At 41.4% G+C, this 26,332-nt stretch overlaps 1 protein-coding gene across 1 annotated transcript in view; it reads right to left on the bottom strand.

The window, feature by feature from the left end:
* rgl1 (ral guanine nucleotide dissociation stimulator-like 1) overlaps positions 1-26,332 on the bottom strand; it is a 299,811-nt gene that overhangs the window by 226,030 nt on the left and 47,449 nt on the right. The gene's annotated exons all lie outside the window — the stretch shown is intronic.

Raw genomic sequence — 26,332 nt, 5'->3', positions numbered from 1 at the left:
GGAAACTAGAAGTCCTCAGGTAGGAATGAAGACAAAGTAATAGGTAAGAGATTACTTGGTGATCAAGCCCACATTTCTGTTGGAGATTGATAATAGCATTAATGCTTGGCAGAAACACCTTGCAGGCCACTTAAGCGGCAGAGATTTTGTTGGCTTCAGCTTGATGAGCAACAGCAGACACAAATATTCTCTATTTTATCTTTCTTTCATGCGTGAAACAAAAGCTTTTTCCAGTGTCTTTCACAATGCCCCTTCAATTCCAAGAGACATGTTTTGTTGATACTGTATGCGCATTCAGTTGACAGCCATAACACAAGTGTGTAAACATTACAATATGCTTCAGCATAGGTGGCTGAGTAAATCTACTGAACTGGCATAAGTGCAGGAGGCTCTGTATTCATGATAAACTGGAGACTTATTTTTGGTATAAATAAAAAAAATCAGTGCAGGTGTTAAACTCATTGGTACCCAAAAAAAAGAGGGGAAGGAGGTGTTACACTCACTCCTAATTGGCTGCAGTATCATCAAGATGCCAGGCATTATGATAAATTAATTTGCAGAAACTCAGAGGTCCTTATAGATTGTAAAGGAACTAGGGGTGTACAAATCAGTCAGAATGGAATGCGATTTTATGTTTTTAAGCTATTGTTAAAACCATTCAAATGGGAGAAAATGGCACCAGCAAACCATGCTACCACAGGTGACACCCTCATGCTGGTCCACGAAACTGCTTTGTTCATGTCTTTTCATTCTGGTACTGTTGGGGCCTGTGATCTACAGTTTAATGGGTTGTTTTCAGGCTGATTGAGCGATCCCGCACTTTGCTGTCTCTGAGAGGGATCTGGGAGGCGAGCAGCCTCAAAGGCCAAAAAGCCCAAGATTGACTCCATTTCTCACTGATTAAAGCGTCGAGGAGGATTGAAAATATCAAGGTGAGTGTCGAGCACCAACTACCAGTTTCTTGCTCGCCACAGCCAAACAAGGTGGCTGTGTGTGAAGGTCTCTCTCCCCCCCCCCCCCGCTCGAAGCTCCTGAAGGAAGGTCCCTGCTTTCGGATTGTGACGAAAAACCAAGTTATCAGAAGATTGATGCTGATGAGAGAGTTAAGAGAGACAAAGGGAGAAGCGTTCAAAATGTTAATGAGAGAAGAGAGAGATTAACGAAAAGAGACACAGTTCTGAGTATTGACAGACCGGTTGCTTTGAACCTGAACTGTTTGAAGTTTGATGGACAGGCGATACCCCAGCAGGGGGATAAAAGGAACAGGTTCGCTAAGGCAAGACAGACACCACGAGATCACGAGATAACGAGACCCTGGAAGTGCGGTGTTCCCCCCCCACAAGTTGGTGGGAGTTTGGAGGTCTGGTCGCGGGACCGACCATAGATGCACAGGGTGAAAAGGTACGATCGGCGGGAACCTGGTGTGTGTGTCCACCCTTGCTTGGGTGCTGGGTTCACCGCGGAAGAACGATCGTATCCGGAACGGAGGGGTCACAGTCGGTGACCTCCGAAGACAGTAAAAGGGCTCGCCCGAAAGCTAACTGCGGGGGACATCAAAGGTCTGTTAAATCGAGATTTGCATTCGCTCTCTCTCTCCCTCCAACAGCACAACAGCGATTACTGCGAACTGTACTCAGCTGAACTGAACTTTGCGTCACTTGAGACTGATCATTTTACCCCTAGACTGCGATACAGCTTGATTGATTCCTATTATTCTAGTTCTGTGTATATGTGTGTTTTATCATTGCTAACCTGTTGCATTTATATCCTTACGATTAGAGTACTGGTGTTACTTATTTCTTTAATAAAACTTTCTTAGTTCCAGTAATCCAGACTCCAACTAAGTGGTCCATTTCTGCTGGTTTGGCAACCCAGTTAAGGGGTACGTAATAGGATGATCTATCGCTCCCTCGATGCTATCAGAGTAAGATTTAATAGAAGCATTTTGTGGATTGGACTGCAACTCACATTGTGTGTTTTTCATGGCTTTGAATTAGGGCTGTCTCCAGATAATGAACACTGTGCTGAACTGAATATGGACTTGAGAATTGTTTTTGTATTTTGTAGTCTGTGTTTTGACTCATTCTTTTTGCTGCCTTTCGCACAATTACATTTCTTGTGTGTGGGGGGGGGGAAGAAGGTGGTTGACATTTTTCTTAGAATGGCTTCAATGGCTTTCTTTGTTTCGTGGCTGTCAGTGGGGAGACAAATCTCAGGGTTGTATACTACATTCACACTTGGATAAATAAATGTACTTTGAATCCGTTAGAAGCCAGTACCCTGTGAAGTAAGTGCTTATCTACTCAAGGGAGGGTCAGAAATGTCTTCATTTACTGCAATTGAGTAACAATTTTGAATCCAAGGGTATTTTCCAATCAAAAGCATTAACGGGATTAGTTGTGGAAAATTTTAAATGGCATAAGAAGGTTGAATGTGAACACCAAACTTAATTGTATGAGACATCTGAATAAACTAATCCAAATCTGAAATGCATCTGTGCCTGGAGAGAAAGTTATTCAATTAAACTTCTGTCACCCTTTTGTTCCACTCCACAAATTCCTTCACCTCAACAGGGGATAAATCTTCTAAATGACATTAACTCAGCATCTTGCAAATAAGTTGGCAATAGACTAACGCTGCATAGTTTGATAGGTTTAGGGGACTGTATGCAATGCTCCAGATGCAGCCCAACTGGATTGTTAAAGGGGGAATCAAGAGGAGAATTGTAGTAGGCAGATACATTAGAGATTTTCAAAGAGATGTTTAGACAGGCACATGAACGTAAGGAAAATGGAAAAATGTGGACATTGTGTAGTCATAAGGGATTAGTTTAGTTGACCATTTGATTAGTAATTTATTTGGTTCAGCATTACATTATGGGCTGAAGGGCCTGTCATTGTGTCGTACTATTCCATGTTCTATCGATATTTAAATTTTCATTTACACTAGTTTATTTAGCTAGGAGTTTTAATCTTTACAACTGTTGTTAATCTTCTGTTAAACACGTGATGCAAGTTACCCAAAAAGATTCAAAGGACGAAATAGGTTACATACTCATTTTCACAATTCAAAGATGAATCATTTTCTATTGGGAAGGCATCTGAAAAGTCACTGGGAGTACAAGGTGCATCTAAAGTGCAACTTGTACTTTTCTAGTACAACTGTACAAAGGTAACTGTTCCAGATAGATGCTGAAGAGACAAGGACAGGATTAAAGTGGCGTTGGATACAGAGGTGACCTTCTTGATTGTTTATAAAAAAATAAACAATGCTCTGAAGAGTTAGGAGCTCCACACAAGTTGCCAAAAACAAAAGGTAAAAAATAATGGACAGAGAAACAAAGTAGCGTTCAAGGAGTCCAAGCAGTTTCCACCACATTCACCAACTCTGGTCCCTGGTGAAACCTTGTTGCAGCCTTGTGACACATAGTATTGATGCAGTTTGGCTCAATTGTATGGAAAAGAGATAGTGAATGATTGAAAAGAATAGTATTCAAATCTTGAATTAACGAATATTAAAGTGCCAAATATTTGACTGGTCACAATTTGATTTCTAAAATATGCCATCCTTCTGCAGGGTATTTTGCAGCAACAGGGCTACCTCAAAAAAAATCTTGAGCACAGATACACTGCCTTCTGAAGTAGATGAAGGAATGGTGTAATCATAAACTAGATGCAGCACAATACCTGCCAGTTTTTGTACTGTACCTCCATACGAGAGTAACCCTAACCTAATGCTGGTGTGAATGCGACAATGCTGGAATATCCTACCATATTCCAGTCACAATCTAAAAATTAACCATTGAGGTTCCATTTTCAAAGTACATGAAGACCTCCAGAAGGGATGGAAAAGAGTACATATTTCTTCACAAAATTTTACAAAGCCCAACTTAAACACCTAGAAAAATGTGGTTGTTTGAAGATCTAACTGTTCTATACAGTAGTTATTTCTAAGCAGCTGCGTAAAAAGGAAACTAAGTTGACTGAAAATCAGAAGAAACTTGGCCAAAGCTCATTAGGTATTATTTTGATGCCAATCCCATATTAGTATGGAGGCTTCTGGAGACCAGGGATTAATTGACAGGCAATTCAAGGACGTAGTTGCACATCAGGTATAGGACACAACTAACTGGGTGACTGTCAGGAGAGGGAAAGGGGATAGGCAGCCAGTGCAAGGTACCGCTGTGGCCATTCCCCTCTATAACAAGTACATTGTTTCAGATACTGTTGGTGGATGGTGGGGGAGGGGCAATCTAGCAGAGGAAAGTTACAGCAGTCTGGCAAGTCTGACTCTGTGATTCATAAAAGGAGGTAGAAGAAGCGAGCAATAGTGACAGGGATTCATTGTTTAAGGGAACAGACAGGAGTCTCTGCAGACAAGAACAAGATTTCCAGATTGTATGTTGCTTCCTAGATGGCAGAGTCAGGGACATCTCTGATCGAATCCATAGCATTCTTCTTGAACAGGTTGAGAAACCAGAGGTTGTGGTCTATACCAATACTAACAACACAAGCAGAAAAGATGAGGACGTCCTGCAGAGAGTGTTCAGGGAGTTAGATGCTAAGTTCACAGACAGGACGTCCAGGGTGTTAATTTCAGGATTACTATCCATGCCACATGCTAGTGAGGCTAGAAGTAGGAAGGCAATACAGGTCAACACATGGCCAAGGAGATGGTGCAGGAGGGAGAGCTTCAGATCTTTTGAAGATTGAGCTTTCTTCCAGAGTTTATGGGATCTGTACAAACAGAATTTGCACCAGAATCTGGAAGGGACCAACATCTTTGTGGGAAAGTTTGCTGGTGCTGCAGGAAGATGGGAACCAGAGTGCCGGGGCACCTAGTGGGGTAGTTGTTGATTGGTTGAGAAGATGTTAAGCCTGCCTACAAAGACAGGAACTGAAAAACTGAGCACATTGAAATGAGGGTTTATTGACCAAGGAGGTGGTTTGAGGGATCAGGTGAGATCGCCCATTATGTGCACTCCCAACTTGCTGATCCACCTCTTTTTGCTCCCCCCTCTTTGGGCTTGTTCACCTTGAGACTCAAATTGCTTTGTTTGCACTATTCTGCCAACTGCTCTATGCCCTCTCTGTCTGCCATCTTGTCTTTGCTGATGACCACAAGACATAGGAGCAGAATTAGAGCTGCTCAACCCCATTGTCCTGCCTTCCTCCTGTAACATTTGACACCCCGACTAATAAAGATCCGATGAACCTCCACTTTAACTATTCTCAGTGACTTGGCCTCCACTATCTGTGGCAATGAATTCCACAGATTCACCACCTTCTGGCAAAGAAAAGACAACTCTTCCTCATCTGATTTAAATGGAGGTCCCTCTAACTTGAGGCCATGTCCTTTGGTCCCAGACTCACCCTTGAGACCAACCACTGTTATGTCATCAGCAAAAGATGATTCAGGTTGAACTGGATCTAGCAGAGCAGTCATACGTCAGCAACATAAAGATCAGCGGGCTGAGCACACAACCCTGGGGGCGCTAGTGCTCAGTGTGATGGGACTAGAGATGCTTCTGTCAACACGGACTGACTGTGGCCCATCAAGAACTCTAGAATCCAGTTAATGAGAGAGGTGTTAAGACCTAACAAGGATGGTTTACCCACAGCTTCTGAGGAATGATCGTATTAAATGCCAAGCTGAAGTCAATGAACAGTATCCTCGTATATGAGGTGCAGTTTTCCCAAGATGGACATTCCAAGTTTTCCCCAAGAGTGATAAGCAAACTGGAAAGGGTCCAATGCAGCAGGAAGATGGGATTTAATGAGATCCATAACCGGCCACTCGAAGTATTTTATATTTGAGATCAGTGCCCCTGGACAGTAGTCATTGAAGTAGGTTACTGTCACCTCAGGCGCTGGGATGATGGTGGCTGCCTTCAAGTCTGAGAGGACAGTGGACTGTTCCAAGGGCAGATAGAAGATGTCTGTTGGATCCTCAGTTAACTGGGTTGCACAATCGGTCAGCACCTAACCAGGTATATTATCAGGTACTTCTGTGTAGCCACAGATCTCATCTAATCAATGGTAATGTGATGGTTGTAGATAGCCACTTCCTGAACATGCTTTAGTCCATGTTTTCAAAACAGTTCTGTAATACTGCGGTTGCTCTCTGTCCAAATCCCTCTCTCTTTGAATTGGTTTGATGCGTTTAATCATTGGTCGGTATGCAGGAACCTCCAAGAGGATCACAACCTTGTTGTAGTTTGGAGGCCTGCATACTTCAAAGGACCCAGAGAGCCATGGTAGCTGGAGTCGGGGCTTTAGCTCTTCATGGGGTTACCCATGCCCAACAGGTCAAAGGGTAGAGGCAAGGCCACGAGTGGTCCACCAATCCTCCAGATCCGGGGCTCAGCTCGGGGCCAAAAACCCTGACCAGTAAAACAAAACTTATGGAAACAGCAATGAAGAATCCTTCTACATCTGAGTGCAATGGTATTCCTGAGTCTTCACCTGGGACTTGCATGGCCGACAGTAGTGAAAACTGAGAGGAAGCTACTGACATGACGAAGGAACCCATAAACACGGCCAGAGATGGAGGACCTTCATTGCTGCCCTAAATGCCAGTGGCATGATGGGTAGGAAGTAAGGTATTCAGGAAGAGATAACTGGTCAGAGAATCCAACATGGGGATTGGGAGCAGCTTTGTATGCTCAGGGATGTTGGCATAAACTAGGTCAAATGTGTTCTCACCTCTGGTAGCAAAGTCAATATGCTGATGAACTGCAATCAGCATGGTCATCTTATCTATGCATTGAGCCAAAAGAGATGGGGGAGATCTTAAATGGGTTTTTTTTATATCTGTGTTTACTCAGGAGATGAATTCAAGTCGACATAAGTGAGGCAAAACAACAATGCGGTCATGGATGATAAACTGATTACAGAAGGGGAGGTGCTTATAATCTTGAGGCAAATTAGGGTGGATAAGTCCTCAGGCCTGACAATGGTGTCCCCTCAAACCTTGTGGAAGGCTAGTTTAGAAATTACAGGGGCCATGTCAGAGGTATTTGTTATGTCTTTAGCACTGGGTGAGGTGCTGGAGGACAGCTAATATCATTCCATTGTTCAAGAACTGCTCCAGGAATAAAATGGGAAATTATTGGCTGGTGAATCTGAGGTCAGTACTGGGCAAATTGGAATGTATTTAAAAACAAGTATTTGGATAGACAGGGCCTGATTGGGGATAGTGAACATGGCTGTGTGTGGTAGCTCATATCCAACTAATCTTATGGAGTTTGTAAAAGGATGTTAACAGGAAAGAAGGTTAACAGGAAGGTGGTGAATGTTTTTTTACAAGATCTTTGCAAGGCTGTCAACAAAGTCCTGCATGGAAGCATGGTCAGGAAGGTTCAGTCACTTGGCATTGAAGATGCTCTAGCAGGAGAAGCCAGACAGTGGTAATAGATGGTTGCCCCTCTGATGGGAAGCTTGTGACTACTGGTGTGCAATGGTTGCTCCTGGGCTGGTTGTTGTCTGTCATCACCAGTACATTACCACATTATCATCCAGAGTATTAAAGTGGATCAGAAAATTTGCAGATGACACTAAGCCTGGGAGTGTAGTGGATAGTGAGGAAGCTTGGAGCATGATCTGCTCCAGCTGGAAAAATGGGTTGAAAATATGGCAGATGGAAATTAATGCAGACAAGTGTGTGGTGTTGCACTTTTGGAAGTCAAACCAGGGTAGGACTTGTACCATAAACAGGGCACTGTAGAGTGTGGTAGAACAGAGGGATCAGGGAATACAGATCTACAATTCCTTGAAACTGTTGCCACAGATAGATAGGGCTGTAAAGAGAGCTTTTAACACATTGGCCATTGATGAGGCTAATTTAGAGTATTGTGAGCTGTTCTGGTCATCTACCTGCAGGAATGATATGAACAAAACTGAAAAAGTTTACAAGGATGTTGCTGGAACTTCAGGATCTGAGTTATAGGGAAAGATTAAAAAGGTTAGGACTTTATTCCCTGAAGCATAGGAGAATGAAGGGAGATTGTGAAAGGTGTAGATAGGGTCATACAAGCAGGGTTTCTCCACTGAGACTGGGTGAAACTAGAACTAGAGCTCATAAGTCAAGGGCAAAAGCTAAAATATTTGAGGGAAACTTCTTCGCTGAGAGAATTGTGGGAACAGGGAATAAGCTGCCAGAGGAAGTGATGGATGTGGGTTTGATTTCAACATTTAAGAGAATTTTGGATAAGTACATGGATGAGAGGATAATGGAAGGCTATGGTCCAGGTGTGTGTCAATGGAACTTGGCAGAATAACAGTTTGGCATGGACTAGATGGGCTGAAAGGCCTGAGTGCTGTAGAGGTTTTTGACTCTAGATTGATTACATTGCATCAGTTTCAGTTCAGAACAGAATTTCTCATCTGTTACTGAAGTTTATTCGGTAAAGAATACCCACCACCTGCTAGTGATATTTTGGCATAAACAAGCTCCTTTCAAATAAACCACCAAGTACATAGAATATGAACATGGAAGTTGCATATTTCATTGTAGAACCATAGTTGGACTATTTTGATTTTATTCTCATCAGGGGGAAATAGATTTAAGAAATATGATTCTTTGTTATCATCTCCTTCTGAAGTCAGGTGGCAGTAAAATGGTTTCATACAGGGCAGATGGTGGACATAGCACAGTTGTTTTTCCTTTACATTTGCTTACACAAAGGATTCAAAAGAGAACTAAAGATATGCATCAAGCTCTAGGTTAGAAGACAAAAAAGGGAAGGAGAAGCTGCTGAGTGAGAATCTGCATAACTGACAAAAAAGTGTGAATAGCACTTGTAGAGGGATGAGATTCAACAAGCTTGAGGGAGAAGGAACCCAGACTACATTTCTGCTTTTAAGGAAGAGAAAGATTTCTACTGTGGAGTCCCAGTGTTGACTTGGTCAAGGGAAGAGTGTCAAGTAATACAAAGATTTGTAATGAGAATTGAAGACCCAAATATTAAACATTGGTGATCATGAAGAGGGCAAACAGTAAACTTAAATCAGGACATACTGGGAAATAAGTTATTGGCACTGAATGATGTACAGGTTACTGAATAATATCTAATGTATCTGTTCAATGTCAAGTTGGAACAGAATGTTTCTTCTATAATAAAGTAAATTATTGGATAATCTTAAAACTGACTCAAAAGGAGACTTGTTTGTGCAAGTGTGCTGGAAATGGTTGATCACAATGAAATGTGCCCATCCGAATCAGGGTCCACAATCAGCAAGTCATTCATCTTAAATCAACAGTTTTCCAAAATGCTACTAAAATGATTTAGAGATTAGGCTTTTATGACAAAAATATAGAACACTATACAGAATTTGAAACTCCATTTATAAAAATGTTGATTAGCACATGGCGAGGCAATTCAGTCAAATATAGCAAGCGTCAATAAAACAGTCATTTAGGCAATCATTCTAAACTAGGCATTTGAGTCAAACTCAAATCAAGTTAAGTTTATTGTCATTTAACTATATATATATATCCTGTCAAATGAGACAATGTTTCTCCAAACCATGCCATGAAGCACTGTAATATACAACATCCAATAACTTATGAAAGCAAGGATGAAATCTACAGATGGATTATACAAAATACATAAATTAAATATTGTAAGGTGCAGAACAGATTAGCCAGTGACACTTTGAATATGATGCAGCATTAAACATTCAAACTGCAAGGTCCTAAGATCATTTTTCCAGGACAAAGACAATAATAGAATAGTTGACAAACCTGACCAATTTCCCTCCACCACCACCACTCTCCATCTGGCAAAACTGGTCTTCACACTCAACAATTTCTCTTTTGGCTCCTCCCACTTTCTCCATGGGCACCTGCATGGGCTTCAGCTATCCCTGCCTATTATATGGTTGTATTAAACAGTCCATGTTCCAAACCTTCACTGGTAATGCTCCCCAACTCTTACTGCACTATATTAACAACTGTATTGGCACTGCTTTATTCACCAATGAACTTGTCAAATTCATCAACTTTGCATCCAGCTTCCACCCTGCCATCAAAATCACTTGGTCCATTTCTGACACCTCTTCTTTTTCTTAAACTGTTACCATCACTGGCTTCTGATATCTTTTTATCAGTATCAGCCATCATCTTAGCTACACTTCTTCACACACTATCACTCATAAAAATACCATTCTCTTTTCCTAGTTCCTTTATCTCTGCCACATCTGTTCCCAGGATGAGGCTTTCCTTTGCAGAACAGAGATTTTCTCCTCCTTCAAAGAACAGGATTTCCCTTCCCTCTTCATTGATATTGCACTCACCTGCATCTCCCTCATTTCCTGGACATTGTCCTGATCCCATCTTCCTGTTGCCTTTACAGGGATAGAGTTCTTCTTGTCCTTACCTAACACTCCATGAGCATTCAAATCCAGCACATTATTCTCCTCAATGTCCGCCATCACCAATGGGATCCTACCACCGAACACATCTTTACTTTCTCTCCACAAGGATAGATCTTCTCCACTTGTCCCTCCTCACTTGACCCTGTAAGTAGAAGTGCCACACCTGCCCATTCAGTTCCAGCATCCCCCACCATTCAGGACACCAAACAGCCCTTCCAGGTGTTGCAGCACTTCACTTGAAAATCGTTAGGATCATCTCCCAGTGCAGCGGCCTCAACGTCAGCAAGACCTGATATAGATTAGGGGACCGCTTTGTCGAGCACCTTTGCTCCATCCACAACAAGCAAGATCTCCTGGCGACCAACTATTTTAAGTTGAATCCCCAGTCCCATATGTTGGTTCATTGTTCCTCTATTCAGTCCGGAGGAGCAGCACTTCACCTGGATAGTCTCCAATCTGATGGTTGGAACACCAACTTCTGATAATTTCTCCCTGCTTCCCTTTCTCTTTTCTCCCATGCGTCATTCTGGCTTCCCCCTTACCTCCTCTTCTCTTCACCCACCTATCGCATCCCTCTGCATCCTACCTTCTTCCCATTCTCCCATTGCCCGATGTCCTCCATCAGATTCCTCCTTCTCCAGCCCATTACCATTTCCACTGACTTCCCAACTTCTCACTTCAGCCTCTTCCCCAGCCACTTACCTCCCCCCTCCCCCTCACATGACCTCACCTATCACTTTCAAGCCTTGCACTCCTTCTTCTCCCTACCTTCTTATTCTGACTTCTCCCCTCTTTCTTTCCAGTCGTGAAGGGTCTTGGTCCAAAACAACTGTTTATTCCTTTCCATAGATGCTGCCTGATGAGCTTAGTTCCTCCAGCATTTTCCATGTTAGTCTGGATTTCTAGGATTTACAGAATTAGTGGATTAGATCCCTAGACTTGTTGTAGGCCATGTTCTATAGACAAAATTACAATATAATTTTGCAACACAGGCCTGAAATCAATTCTTCATTTTGTGCTTCTCTTCTAGCTCATCTTATTTCTGAACAATACTCTGGATCTTCAGACAATTAAGTCAAAAAGACACTAATATTTTACAGAAGCTAATTTACAGACACTAATTTTTTAAATTAAAATTTCATGGATTGCAATTTGGAAGAAAAAAAATCTGCAACTAGGAACCAGCAGAACCATAGAAGTGAAACGGTTAACACATACTTTTAAATATGCCAAAATTGCTATCTTCAGTCATGTTTCTTTACACGGCAGCAAAGCTTTGCTTCACTGTTAGTTAGCACAGGCCTTATTTTGATTTTCCTTATCTTTGGCACAATGGCGGTTTTTAATATTGTCAAGTTTCTTTGACTGGAAAGATTTAGACTAACTCATGCTGATTAGAGTTCACAGAATGTGTTGTAAAAAGTATTTTACTAAAGAGTGAGCACCTTTGACCAACACTAAAGCGCCTCAGTTCTATCTCAGCATTTTTTCTATGTCTTCAGTAATTGTCTTGTGGCTGCACTGAGATAGTCAAAATTATCTAAATTTCAAACAAGGATTGAATTCATACCATCACAGATCTGAACATCTGCACAAAATCATTTTTTGGCTGCATGAACGGCCTTTAATCTTTGATTTGAAGAAAAACTTAACTTCCATTAAATGAAGTAATTTATTTCAGCACTGATCCTCATATCGGTATTTAAGTGTAATCTTCTTTACTGATATCACTTCTACAATGATCTGTTGCAGATGGAGCAAAACTGACATTAATATGGTGTTACCAACATAAAACAGTCTTCAGTGTTCAAGAGGCTTCCAGCTGGTATTGTCTCAATTACTCCTCCTTCCCCTTGCTCAGATCCAATTCCTCTCCAGGCCCCCTGCCCTTCTGCTGAACTTTGCTACATTTATGTTTTCCCCTCCCACACTCCCACCCAGATTTATCCAAATAGCCCACTTGGAATGAGACATGCTGAAAACCCTATACACACCACAGCTGGAGAACTTTCTTGGACAGCAGATGAAACTTAACACAAAGAAACCAAAAACAAAAATTAGAAAGCCACACTCTTGCAGAAAATAAAGTCCTGCCAGTGGGGCCCTAAGATTTACTGGAAAACAACATGGATTGACTGACAAGTAGAATGGGGCAGATTTTGATTATGTGCACATGGAGAATCTACTGGGAAGTAGTCACAAATTAAATCAGTTCCTTTGATCATTTTTATTGGCTGAGATAACACTACTTAACACGGAAAACTTAACTGTACCAAGTAGAATATAGAATAATGAAGAAATTCTTACTGTTCAATGCAATGCAGAAGTTAAACCTATTGTTAGCATTGCTAATTAATTTGAAACAAAAACAATACTGGCTCAGTCATCATTAAACTGAACTACCCATAAACCAAACTAGCTGTTCTTATGTGCTTAAGTATACCTAAACAAATGTAATGGCCCATGAGGAGCAGAAGACAAGTCAGTGCGACATAACAATGGCACAAAAGCGAAGTTCCTCCTGTCTGTGTTATTCTTGGCACACTGTCACAGTCTAGTCTGGGTTGTAGGAAATGAAGGGACAATGGTGCAGTGGGCAGGTCTAACTAGTGTTTAAAGAACAAAATACTAATAAAATATTACGGGAGGCATAGATTCTGAGGAAGTGCTCAATTGGTAAGCTGTGCAGTTTGAGAAAATAAAGTCGATTACTGTAGTTAAAATGAACCCTTTTAAACAAATAGTTACCACTGGCACACCAACCTGGCTTTACAACTAAAATACTTCAGAAACACTAGTTTTTAAAATGCATGCAACAGGACACAACATTGATAGTGAAGGATTAGAAATAGAAGCAGGGTGGCTTCTCTGCTCTTCTCCAAAATACTGATCTGGGATCTGCTTCGTGCACAAGAATAGCACTGATCACAGTGTGATGTCTCATTCCAAGAGACGCAGAAACATCAGTTAAGGTTGTGTGCCTAAGTCTCGGAAACACAGGAAGTTTGGGCACACAATCTTGACTAATCCTGAAACATAGTGATTCAGAACCAAACATACATTTTGGAGCCTGACTCAGTGGATTCTGCGCAAGATCTCTCGCCTTTCCTACTGCCCCATGAATGCAATCTGAAGTAGTACAATATCCTTATCATTCCTGCATGCTATTGCCATGTTCCAAAGCACAAACAGCTTCTGTTGATGCAGTAGAGGCCATCCATCACACCTGCATCATACCAATCAGTAGAATTGTCTCAGATACGTTGCATGCATGATCAGTGTTTAATAGGCTGGAATTAGCTTGCTCATTGTTCAAACCAAGAATGTTTATTTTCACTTTGAGGTCTTTTGATCAGCTATTGACCAAACATCCACATAAAACAGGCTGATTATTGTACTTCAGTACAGGCACATGTACGTTACCAAAAGCTTATTAGAATTATCCCATGTAAATGAAGAAAATTTTAGGTAACTAAATACCATGATTTCCATTAGTTTCGAGATAATTATATCGAGTTTCGAGAAGGATAGGACTGGTTCTCGGGTTAAGATTCTAAACTGCAAGGGGGCCAATTTTGATCGCATCAGATGGACCAAACAGCTGTGGATTGGAACAGGCTTGTTTACGTCAAAGAGATGCTTGGCAAGTGGGAGGTTTTCAAAAGCGAAATATTGAGAGTACAGAATCAGTATGCTCCTGTTAGAATAAAAGTCAAGGATAACAGGTTTAGGAAACCTTGGTTAGAGAGATATAGAGAGCCCTAGTAAAGAAAAAGGAGGCACATAATTAGATACAAGTAGTTATGATCAAATGAAGCACATGAAGTGCAAGAAAACATTAGAGAAATCGGGAGGGCTAAAAGAGGACATGAGGTTCGTCTGGCAGACCAGATGAAACAGAATCTCAGGGGCTACTAGAGGCCCTCCGTTAGTTGTGGTTGACCATGGATAATGCATCCGAGCAGCCCAAATTATCAGTCAACCAGGGAAGTACAATATGGAGAGTAAGCAGGCTGTTGTCCATGCAGCAGGATTCCCCTCCATACAGCTGATGAATCCAAAGGATCTCTAGATACCAATATGTTGGCCCAACTGCTCCGGGAACATGGAATTTCAGTCATGCACAAGCCAACAGCAAAACTGAGGAGAGTATTTTGCAGACCTAAGGAATGAACCAAGTTATTAGACAAGACTGATGTAGTATACAAAATCCAATGCAGGAACTGCAGCAAATATTACGTCGGCCAAACTGGAGGACAACTATCCATGAACATCAATTAGCTGTAAAGCGGCATGAGCAGCTCGCCAAGTCTCTGCCCAAGATGATCAAGAGGGGCACATATTTGACTGAGGATCAGTGAAAGTCATAGCACAAGCAAACGTGGAATGGAAGAGAATTCTCAGAAGAATGGTTTTCCGCAAACAATTCTGTAAACAAACATGTAGACGTTGGTCCTATTTATGATCCGATGTGGGCAAAATTCCTGACCACAACACATGAAGTTTGCCACACAGCTAATCAGTGACAAGATTTCCTCTCCCATCACAATTGAATTTCTGAAATGAAGTCCAATAAGCTGATTGAAAAATATATAAAGGTCAAACATTCGGCAGACACACCACAATCAACAGCACATTGACAATGCATGGTGGCAAAATGTTTACAACTAAATTGCCAAGATCAGAGAACAACTCAACCAGACCATCCACCTCCCAAGCTACACATTTTCTGAATTACTTCCAGAGACCAGTACAGTTTGGCACTAGGAGTGTCACAGGAGTTGCGAGTCAGCATTGGACGACGTAGAACTGCCTTTGGGATTCCAGTTCTGGATTTTTCCCTGCATTTACTCCTGAAGCCTTCCCCATGAGTGGGTATAAGGCAGCAGAGGTTTGAGATCAGAGTTTTCCTTCTCCTAGGAGAGCTGCCAACCATAGCTGATAAGCCCCATCAGCCCGAAACACCTGGTTTTAAAGCACCAGTAACCTGCATTTGCCCCTTCTCTGGTCGGTAGAAACGGTTCCGCCAGGAGCTGGATTTGGCTGTCAGAGGCTGTTTGAGATGCACGCTATTGGGAACACTTAATAAGCAGTGGGACCTCATCTCCACTAACAGCACCCCCCCCGCCCACTCTCAACTATGATGACCCAAGGAACCAAGGGCTTCTATAACTACTTCAAGAGCAAAAGAACAGCAAGTGTCAAAATTTGTCTTTTTGATGAACGGCTCAACATGGGTCATCTATGCATTGAGGAGAGATGGCAGACACCTTAAATGAATGTGCCTATATTTACTTAGGTGAAGGATACAGAATGAGAAAAAGAGTGAGATGATGGACCATATATGGATTGCAGAAGTGGTGCTTAGAATGATAAAACCTCAGGGCCTGACAAGGTACCCTTTGGCCCTTGTGTGAGGCTAGTGCAGAAATTGTTCGGTTCCTGACAGAGATATTTAAACTATCCTTAGCCACAAGTAAGGTGCCACAGGACTGCTAATGTTGTTTCATTGTTTAAGAAAGGCTCCAAGGGAAAGACAGGAAATTATATGCCAAGAGTCGGGTATCAGTGGATAAATTATTGGAAGGTATTCCGAGAGACCGATGGAAGTATTTGGATAGAAAAGACCTAATTGGGAATAGTCAACGTGCCTTTGTGCGTGGTAAGTCATGTCTAGACATGTTTATAAAGTCTAAAAGAAGTTATCAGGAAGACTGATGACGGGCATTGTCTACATGGACTTTAGCAAGTCCTTTGACCAGGAGATTGGTCCTGAATGTCAACTCCCTTGGCATTCAGGATGAAGTAGACCATTGCATTCAATGTTGGCTAGGAGAAACCAGATAGTATTAGAAGGTTGTCTTTGATTGGAGGCTTGTGTCCAGTGGTGTGCCGCAGGGATTGCCGCTGGGTCCAGCTGGAAAAATGGGCTGAGAAATAGCAGATGGAATTGAATGCAGACAAGTGCGAGATGAAGCACTTTGGGAGGACAAGCCAGAGAGGACTTAAACAGTGAATGTAGGACATGGAGAGGACTGGTTGAGAATCCAGATGCATAATTCCTTTAAAGGGTTGAAAAGGGCGTTTGGCAGAATGGCCTTCATAAATCAGAGTACGAGTACAGGAGTTGGGATTGTTACATTGCAGTTTTATAAGATGATGGTGAGGCCAAATTTGGAATATTGTATGCAGTTTTGGTCACCCACAAAGAGAGCAATAGGATTGAAAGAGAGCAGAGAAATTTTACACAGATATTGCTAGGACTCAAGGATCCGAGTTACAGGGATAGATTGAATGTTAGCACTTTATTCACTGGAGCACAGGAGAGCGAGAGGAGATTTGAGGTGTATAGGCTGAATGCATGCAGTATTTCCCCCTCTCAGGGTGGGCGAGAGTAGAACTACAGATAGGTTTAGGGTGAAAGGTGAAATATTTAAGGGGAATCTGAGGGTAAACTACTTCACTCAGAGTGATGTGAATGTGCAGTGAAAAGTTGTATGGAGGGCTATAATCTGGCTGCAGGTATATAGGATTAAGCAGAAAACCACAAGAGCATAAGACAAAGGAGCAGAATTAGGCCAGTAGGCCCATCATGTCTGTTCCACTATTCCATCATTGCTGACTTATTATCCCTCTCAACCCCATTCTCCTGTCTTCTCCCCGTAACCTTTGACACCCCAGGAACCTAATGGACCTTAGTTTTAAATATACTCAATGACTTTGCCTCCAACAGCTGACCATGGCAATGAATTCCACAGATTCACCACCCTCAAGCTGGAGAAATTTCTCCACATCTGTTCTAAATGGACATTCCTCTAGTCTGAGGCTGTCCTCTCTGGTCCTAGACTCTCACTATAGAAAACATTCTCTCTCCAGTGGCCTTTTAATATCTGATAGGTTTCAATGAGATTCCCTTTCATTCTTCTAAACTCCAACAAGTACAGGCCCTGAGCCAAACTCTTCTCATATTTTGACCCTTTCATTCCTGGAATCATTCTTGTGAACCTCTGGATCCCCTCCAGGAATTTTTGAATTTTCTCTCCATTCAGAAAATAGTCCATGTCTATTCTTTCTACCAAAGTACATTCCTCAACACTACCTGCCCCTCCATCCATCTTTGTATCATCTGCAAACTTGGCCACCTATTCAAATTGTTGACATATAACGTGAAATGACGTGGCCCCAATAGTGATGCGGAACATCACAAGTTACTGACAGCCAACTAGAATAGGGCACCTTTCTTCCACTCCTTGCCTCCTGTCAGTCAGCCAATCTTCCATCCATGCTAGTTTTTCCTGTAGTACCATTGGGACTTATCTTGCTAAGCAGCCTCATGAGTAACACCTTGCCAAAGGCCTTCTGAAAATCTAAGTAAACATCCATTGACTCATCCTTGTCTATCCCACTTGTTCAACAACTTGTTCAATCAACAAGTTCGAGCAGATTGGTCAGGCAAGATTTCCCCTCAAGGAAACCATGCTGACTTTTTTTTAAAACAAAAACCATGCACCTCCAAGTACCCTGAAACCTTATCTTTAATAATAGACTCTAACTACTGAGTCAGGCTAACTTGTATACAATTCCTTCCTTCTTAAAAGAGTGGGGTGACATTTGCAATTTTCCACTCTTCTGGAACCATTCCAGAATCTAGTGACTCTTGAAAGATCATTACCAATGTCTCCACAGTCTCTTTAGCTGTCTCCTTCAGAACCCTGGGATGTAGCCCACCTGTTCCAAGTGACTTACCTATATTCAAGACCTTTCAACTTCCCAAGCACCCTCCCTCGTAGTAATAGCAACTACACTCACTTCTGCCTCCAGACACTTTCACATTTCTGGTATACTTCTAGTGTCTTCCAGTGAAGACTGATGCAAGATACTCAAGTTCATTCACTATTACTTTGTCCTACGTTACTGCCTCTCCAATGTCATTTCCAGCAGTCTGATATTCACTCTTGCCTCTTACACTTTATAAATCTGAAATCTTTTTGTATTCTTGGCTAGTTTACCTTTATATTTCTATGGATTTTTAAGTTGAGTTCTGTTGGTTTTTAAAAACTTCTAAATCTAACTTCCCACTAAATTTTCCTATATTATATCCCCTCTCTTTTGCTTTTATGCTGTCTTGGACTTCCTTTGTCAGCCACAGTTGCCTCATCCTCCCTTTGGAATACTTCATCATTGGGATAGATCTATCCTGCCGCTTCTGAATTGCCCCCAGAAATTACAGCCATTGCTGTTCTGCAGTTTCTTAACTCTACCCACAAGGATTCCACATCTTCCAATCCGATGTCACCTTGAAGGACTTGATTTCTTTTTAAAAAAAGAAAAACACAAAAAAGCCACCCCACCCCCTCTGCCTACCAACCTGTCCTTTTGATACAGTGTATCCTTGGAAGTTAAGCTCCCAATCATGATCTTCTTTCAGCCACATCTCAGTGATGCCCACCTCATACTTGCCAATCTCCAAGTGTACCATGAGAACATCGACCTTATTCCATATTCTACATATACCAGGCTGGCACAGACTAGACATAGTCTAGAGTGTCTTTGTGATTTGAGGTGTTTATGATTATGATTATGAGGACACACAGTCCCCTTTTATCATCATTTAGTAATGCATGCATTAAGAAATGATAAAATGTTTTTCCAGAATGATATCATGAAAACACATAACAAACCGACTTAAAAACAAAAACCACATAATTATAACATATAGTTACAACAGCGCAAAGTAATACCGTAATTTCATAACAGACCATGGCACAGTAAAAGTCTCAAAGTCTCTCAAAAGTCCCATCATCTCACGCAGACGGTAAACATCCAGTGCCGCCAACTTGCGGGTGCAGCATCCTGGAAGCATCCAACCACAGTCCGACTCCAAGTCTGTCCGAAAAACTCCGAGCCTCCGACCACCTCCCGACACCGAGCACAGAGCACCATCTCTGCCGAGCATTCCAACCCTGGCCCCGGCAACAGGCGATACGCAAAGCTGAGGAATTGGGGCCTTCGTCTCCGGAGATTCTCGATCGCACAGTAGCAGCAACAGCGAAGCAGGCATTTCAGAAGTTACTCCAGATGTTCCTCTGCACTTCTCACGGCTGTCTCCAGATTGTGCACGGCCCCCTAGTTACACGTATTGCTATCATTCAGAATGGCTGCGCGCGCTGCATCGCACTGCCATTTTCTCCTCCCTCCCTTTGATGTACAAGTATCATGATTGCCTTTGTCCAAGTTAATATTTCATGATCAAAACTAACTACTCGCAAGTTATCACATCAGTTTTGGAAAACTGAGTCAAGTTTGATTCACCTTAGCTGGATCCTCATATTAGCTGCTCTGACAGTAGCCTTCCAAACCTCTAATAAGACCATAAGCTATAGGAGCAGAATAGGCTATTCAGCCCAGAGCCTGCTCCAGCATGGCTAATTCATTTCCCTCTCAGCTGCAATCTCCTGCCTTCTCCTCATAACCCTTCATAATCAAGAATTTATCAACCTCTGCCTTAAATGTACTCAATGACTTGGCCTCCACGGCTGCCTGTGACAACAAATTCCGTACATTCACCATCTTCTGACTAAGGAAGTTCATGTATCTATCCAAACTCCTCTTAGAATGTTGCAACTGAACCTTCATCTTGATCTTCACATTGATCTGCTCTGGCTCCTCAATACCCAAGCATGAAGCTATTGGAAGTTAATCAAGGATCAGGAATAAACTCCAGATCTGAGGGAATATATAATCTTTTACTTCAATATTCCTGTTCAAATTACATTGTTTCTCTTAATGTAACCGCACTGTGGGAGCTGCAACTCGAGAAATGTTAACTGCCGGATATGCATATTAGAAAGTGTCATCTTCATTCCTTCACAACTCGGAACCAAAAATAACTTTCAATTGTTCTACACATGGTGGATTACAAGCCATTTTGCTTCACAAATAGGATTTGGAGATCCTGCTCCTTTTTAAAAAAAAGCACACTTTTGATCAATACTTTCTGAACAGTTAACCGTTAGGACTACCACTATCAATGAAGCACCAAGAGGGAAAACAAACACAGACCATCTTGGATAGATATACTTCACATATTACTGTGAATTTTTTCCCCATCTGCATCTCCTGTTTATTACAATAACTTAATAACACTCCCTCATGTCAAAGGAAATCCTGAAGTAAATGTTTGCATTGTAAGACCAAACAAACTTCAGATGGCTCATAAAAAACAGTTCCTGGCTCGTATTACATTTAGAAGTACCAGCTGCCAAAATTTACATAGTCTTTTCAGGCTTCTATGCTAGCCTTTCCCAGCAAAACTAAAACAAATTTTCACTATATGCTTCTGGATACAATTAAAGAGCAACAATTTTGTATTTGAAAATTACATGGATTTGTATTCGGATTCTTCATTTTGTAAGTGGCTCCATTTACTTAAGAATCCAATAGGACTACTAAGAAATGGATCAACTACTCAAACACAAAATTCTGAAGACCAGAAGATGATGTCAGCTGAGCAGCAGATACCTATAGCATGTGTTCAGCATCAAATGGAAAACCATTAGAATCAGTCTTGCCTGGAGACAAAACTTGTCATGATGTGCACTGGCAATGTTGGAATCCAAATGTGGAGAAAAGATAGACTCCCATGTAGAGATGGTGACCAAAGTTTATTCATCAGAATTCTGACAGATCATTGGTGGCTCGGCTGAGTGATACCACGAAATTTAACATTTTCAAAACTAAGACACTGATTAGCTCTAATCGGGTGTCTGCTTAGGTAATAGGACACAGAATTCCTGAGCCTATCAAAATAAACTTAAATTTAAAGAGAAACCACCCGGAGACCATATTACAAAGAGCGAGTCACTCAAGAAAAACACAAAGAACTCTAACGATTAACAACTCTTATTAAATAATTAACCAATTCAGTTTCTCTAAAAACCTTGGAGCCCAGCACTCTCTGGCTCCCCACACAGGCCCAGAAAGCTCATTGCAAAATTCAGTCTATCAGTTCAGGAAGAGTACGAAGCACAATATTATAGCAATTCACATGCATATAATGTATATTGTGGGCAGTAGTTCTGACATACAGATTTGCATATTTTAAGTCAAAGGTCCATGCCGGTTGCATTCTACACATTTGCTTTGAATAAACAATGAAAGAGTAGTTTCAATATTGGCAAGTAGTAAAAAAAAATCCACAAAACTCTCATTAAATTTACAACTAGCTACAGCATTTCTGAGTTCAGGTATTGAATAACTCAGTGAACCTGGGAAATCTGCCAAGGTCAGATCCAGCGGACTGATGACCATACATGCTGCTGTAAAGAACTAACTTTCCAATTAATATCCCGATTTTTAACCATGATCTCATCATGATTGAATAAAATGAAGCCACAACAGCCCAGCATTCAGTAATTCCTTCAAATGTGGCCCGGACTATAGATTAGCAATTAGCTGAACTTGTGTAAGTAGCCAGCAGCTCAGAATTTCAAACTGAAATAGAAAAATGCAAGACCAGAATTGTTTTTTGTATATTTGAAACAGCAACCCAATCACAAAGTTTGAGAAAGTGACATTTTTCATTATTAGCTCTGATCTGAATCTTCAGAAAATCAGCCGACCCTCTATTCCAAAACAATATGCCAGAATGGAAAAAAAAATCTGGCAGCTTGTTCAATCTGCTCATCTGCCCAACATTCCTATGACAATTTGTTCAAAACGGCAGCATTCAAAAGCTTCTGGTAACTCAAATGAACATCTGCAAACCACATTAATGATTATTCAAACCTAAAATGGAAGCCAATTGAGAGTTTAAGATTTGAAGTACTGGTTGTTTCTGATGTAAACTCATCTTACAAATGACAACATTCCTGCATTATTGATCATATGCTTGTTTGCAAATATCAAGATTGCTCCATGTCCTGTCAACTCTTCCTTCTCCAATTCCAAATGAAATTGTGTGATTAAGAATACGGTTAATAGGCAGAAGCCAACAAAATGCAGATGAGGGTCATTTTAGTGTTCTTTTACAGAGAATTAAACTGACCATAAATGGTTCAACTGATGCACGAGTGCTTCACAAGGTCAGTTAAAACAGATGAATGTGTAATTGGGGGAGGGTAAGGAAAACAAAAACTGATGTTGAAAAGTGGAAGAAATGTTATAACAAACAGCATCAGCACCATCTGATTCACTTGTCTATTCATCCCTCCTACAAGACTCACATGCCCCCCACAAGTGACAAATGCTACACCTGCCCATTCACCTCCTCCCTTACCTCTATTCAGAGCCCCAACCAGACCTTCCAGTTGAATCAACACTTTACCTACGAATCTGTTCGGGTTGTCTATTACATCCTGTAATCCCAATGTGGCCTTCTCTACATTTTGTGACCCAGTGTAAATTAGGGGACTGGTTGTCAAGCACCTCTGCTCCATCCACCCAAAGTGCAATTTCCCCAGTGGCCAATTATTTTAATTCCCATCTCCATTCTCATTCTGACCTGTTGGTCCATGGTCTCCTCCTTTGCCACAATGAGGCCACTCTCAGGGTGGAGAAGCAATACCTCATTCTGTCTAGGTCACCGCCAACCCGATGGCATGAACATCAAATTCTCTTTCCAGTAATTTTTCCCCTCCCCCTTCTTGTATTCCCCACTCTGGCCCCTTCTCTCTTTCCCCTGATGCTCCTTCTCCTTCCCTCTCTCCCATGGTCCACTCTCCTCAAAGTAAATTTTATCAGAAGTAAATGCATGTCACCATATACAACCAGAGATTCATTTTTTCGTGAGCATACATACTCAATAAATCTATAGAATAACTATATCAGATTCAATGAAAGACCGTCCGTCTAGGGTGTTCAGCATGCAGAAGACAAACTGTGCAAATGCAACAAAAGCTATAAATAAGCAATAAATATCAAGAACCTGAGATGAAGAGTCCTTGAAAGTGAGTCCGTTTGGTGTGGGAACACTTCGAAGAAGGGGCAAGTGAAGTTGATTGAAATTATCCCATTTGGTTCAAGAGCCTGATGGTTGAGGGGTAGTAACTGTACCTGAACCTGGTGTTGGGAGTCCCAAAGCTCTTCTTACTGATGGCAGCAGTGAGAAAGAGCCCTCCGTCTGGTGGTGGTGGTGGGCGGGGGGGGGGGTGTACCTGATGATGGATGCCACTTTCCCGCTGGAGTGTTTCATTCCAAGCTAGGCTGTGATGCCGCCACTCAACATACTCTCTACAGAAGCTCGTTAAAGTTTTACAGATCATACTAAATTTCTACAAACTCCTAAGGAAGTAGAGGTGCTGCTGTGGTTTCTTTGTAATTGCACACAAGGACTAGTCCTCTGAAATAATAGCACTTTAGGAATTTAAAGTTGCGAACCCTCTCCACCTCTGATCCTTCTCTGAGGACTGGCTCATGGATTTGTGATTTCCTTTTCTTGAAGTCTATAATCATCTCCTTGGTCTTGCTGACATTGGTGTCAGATGATGCTGTTATGACACCACTCTGCCAGATTTTCAATCTCTGTCCTGTAAGCTGATTCATCATCTTTCATTGGGCCTATGACTGTGGTGTCATCAGCAAACCTGAATATGGCACTGAAGCTGTGCTTAACCACGCAGTCACAAGTATAAAGCAAGTAGAACAGGGGACTAAACACAGTCTTACGGTGCACTGATGGGGACCATGGAGATGTTGTTGCCAATCTGAACTGACTGGGGTCTGCAAGTGATGAAATTCAGGATCCAATTGCACAAGGAGGTATTGGGGTCAAGATATTGAAGCCAATTGAATAGTTTTGGGGGGATGATGGCATTGAGCTGTAATTGATAGAGAGCATTCTGATGTACGCATTTTTGCTGTCCAGGTGTTCCAGGGTTGAATGAAGAGCCAATGAGCTGGCATCAGTTGTGGATCTGTTGTACCGGTAGGCAAATTGGAGCAGATCTAAGTCAATTCTCAGGCAGGAGTTGATAGATTTCATCACCAACCTTTTGAAACACTTCCTCACTGTGGATCTGTGTGTTTCTGGGTGATAGAACAGGATGCCTCAATGACCATCAGGTTCCTTCTCCAGCCCATTACCTTTATCACTAATCTGGCTTCACCTATCACCTTCTAGCTCGTCCTCCTTCACCTTTTCTTTTTATGCTGGCGTCTTCCCCGTTCCTTTCCAGTCCTGGAGAAGGGCTTCAGCCCAAAACAGACTGTTTATTCATTTCATAGATGTTGCCTGACCTATTGAGTTCTTGGAGTATTTTGTGCATTAAACAGCATCAGCTTACCATTTGAACAAAATGTACAAAGCAATGTGAAGAATGCTGTTGCCAAGACATTCCTGGGATAGCTGTACCTTAAGGCAAGAGGGCACCACTAACTTGGGAGTATTATGGCATCAAGGAAGACCTAATGACAGATTAAAATGAAGTCTCTAGTAAGTATCAATTTAATTCTTCTGCTCACCCCACACCCCTCCAAATAGTGTTATTAATTTTGTAAACCTTTCTATATACAGTACAAATTGAAATATCCCCAAGTAGTTTTTCTTAGATCTTTGTTAATTTGCAAGTTAAATGGATTTCATTTAAATACTCTCCAAATTCTCAGCTTTTACACATGTTCTCTCCCCTACCTACAAGTATCGAAAGATAAAAGCAGGAACAGGTTGCACAATTGATGTTTTTAACAAGTACTAAAATTAAATGAACAGGACAGGAAGTTCCACTTAGAAAGAACTTCAGTCAGACCAACAGTACTACATACTCCCTCCCTTCACCACAAGTGATGGAGATTTGACTAGAATGGGACAAAGGAAGGAGTTTTGTCACACGTCATTGAAGTGCGTTTCAGAGAGACACTGAGGAAAATCAAAGCATTTCAGATCCGCACATCAACAATGCTGCTGTCTTAGAACTGCCCCAGCAGTGGGAAGCATTTGATAAATTCCGGCTCCACAAGTGAATGCCAGTCTAGTTCTCACGTCCAGAGTTCTATTTACACCACATAATTTTCCCCAAAGTATTAATTTGGCACATATCATATTTCACAGTCTCCATCTTAAATCCATCACGGATTTCCTCTATCCAACTTCTCCAGAATTAATATACAACTACCAGCAATAACGTTGCACAATTCATACAGGAATTGCAGATCTTCCCCCTCATGCACAGGTTAAAGGGCAGAACTGAAGTGTGGCAATAACAGGGTTCAAGCAAATACATTCATTTTAAGAGCTACCATGTGCTTCCTAGAATTTACACTTTAATTTACTGAAGACTGTAACAAGTTTTTAAACGTTTGAATCAGACACTCAAACAATTGAATTGACAGCTTTCACGACCAACAAGGGAGAGAGGCATGGCTCAGTAAGATACCAAAAAGTGATCTGAGGGCAGATTAGGTTGTTACTGGCTTTATCTAGCTATCATGGGTAGGGAGGCAGCGTGCCTGGGAATTCCAAACTCAGTATTTTAGAGAAAATGAAGTTTAACATCAAATACACTCCCTGAAGTAACAATTTCTATCATCACCATTTCCCTGGGACATTATATATCACTCCAGACAGCTCATTTTAGAATCTTATTCTTGCAGTTTATATGCCCCTTCACAACATTGAGAAATAGACATGGAATAAAGACAATATTCACTTTCCCAATGGAGCTTTTACATCTTCAGAAAAGGTTTTCACTGAGATGTTAGACAAGTGCTTTTGAAAAACTCATTTATCTGCAGATGAACCCAAAAAGGTAATTTTTAATGAGAATTTTCCCCTCTTGCCAATGTAATTGTGTCACAATATTCATGCTTCACTCATGTCCAATGTACAGAACTATGAAAAAGTCTTTAAAAAATATATATATCATACCCAAGACATTTGCACAGTACTGTGGTAATTTATGTATTACAGTGCCTGTAAAAAGTATTCTCCCCCTTAGAAGTTCTGTTTTATTATTTTACAA

Source organism: Mobula hypostoma, chromosome 12 (assembly GCF_963921235.1).
Source record: "Mobula hypostoma chromosome 12, sMobHyp1.1, whole genome shotgun sequence".
NCBI lineage: Eukaryota > Metazoa > Chordata > Chondrichthyes > Myliobatiformes > Myliobatidae > Mobula > Mobula hypostoma.
The sequence above is the reverse complement of the archived record's forward strand: the minus strand, read 5'-3'. Positions and strand labels throughout refer to the sequence as shown.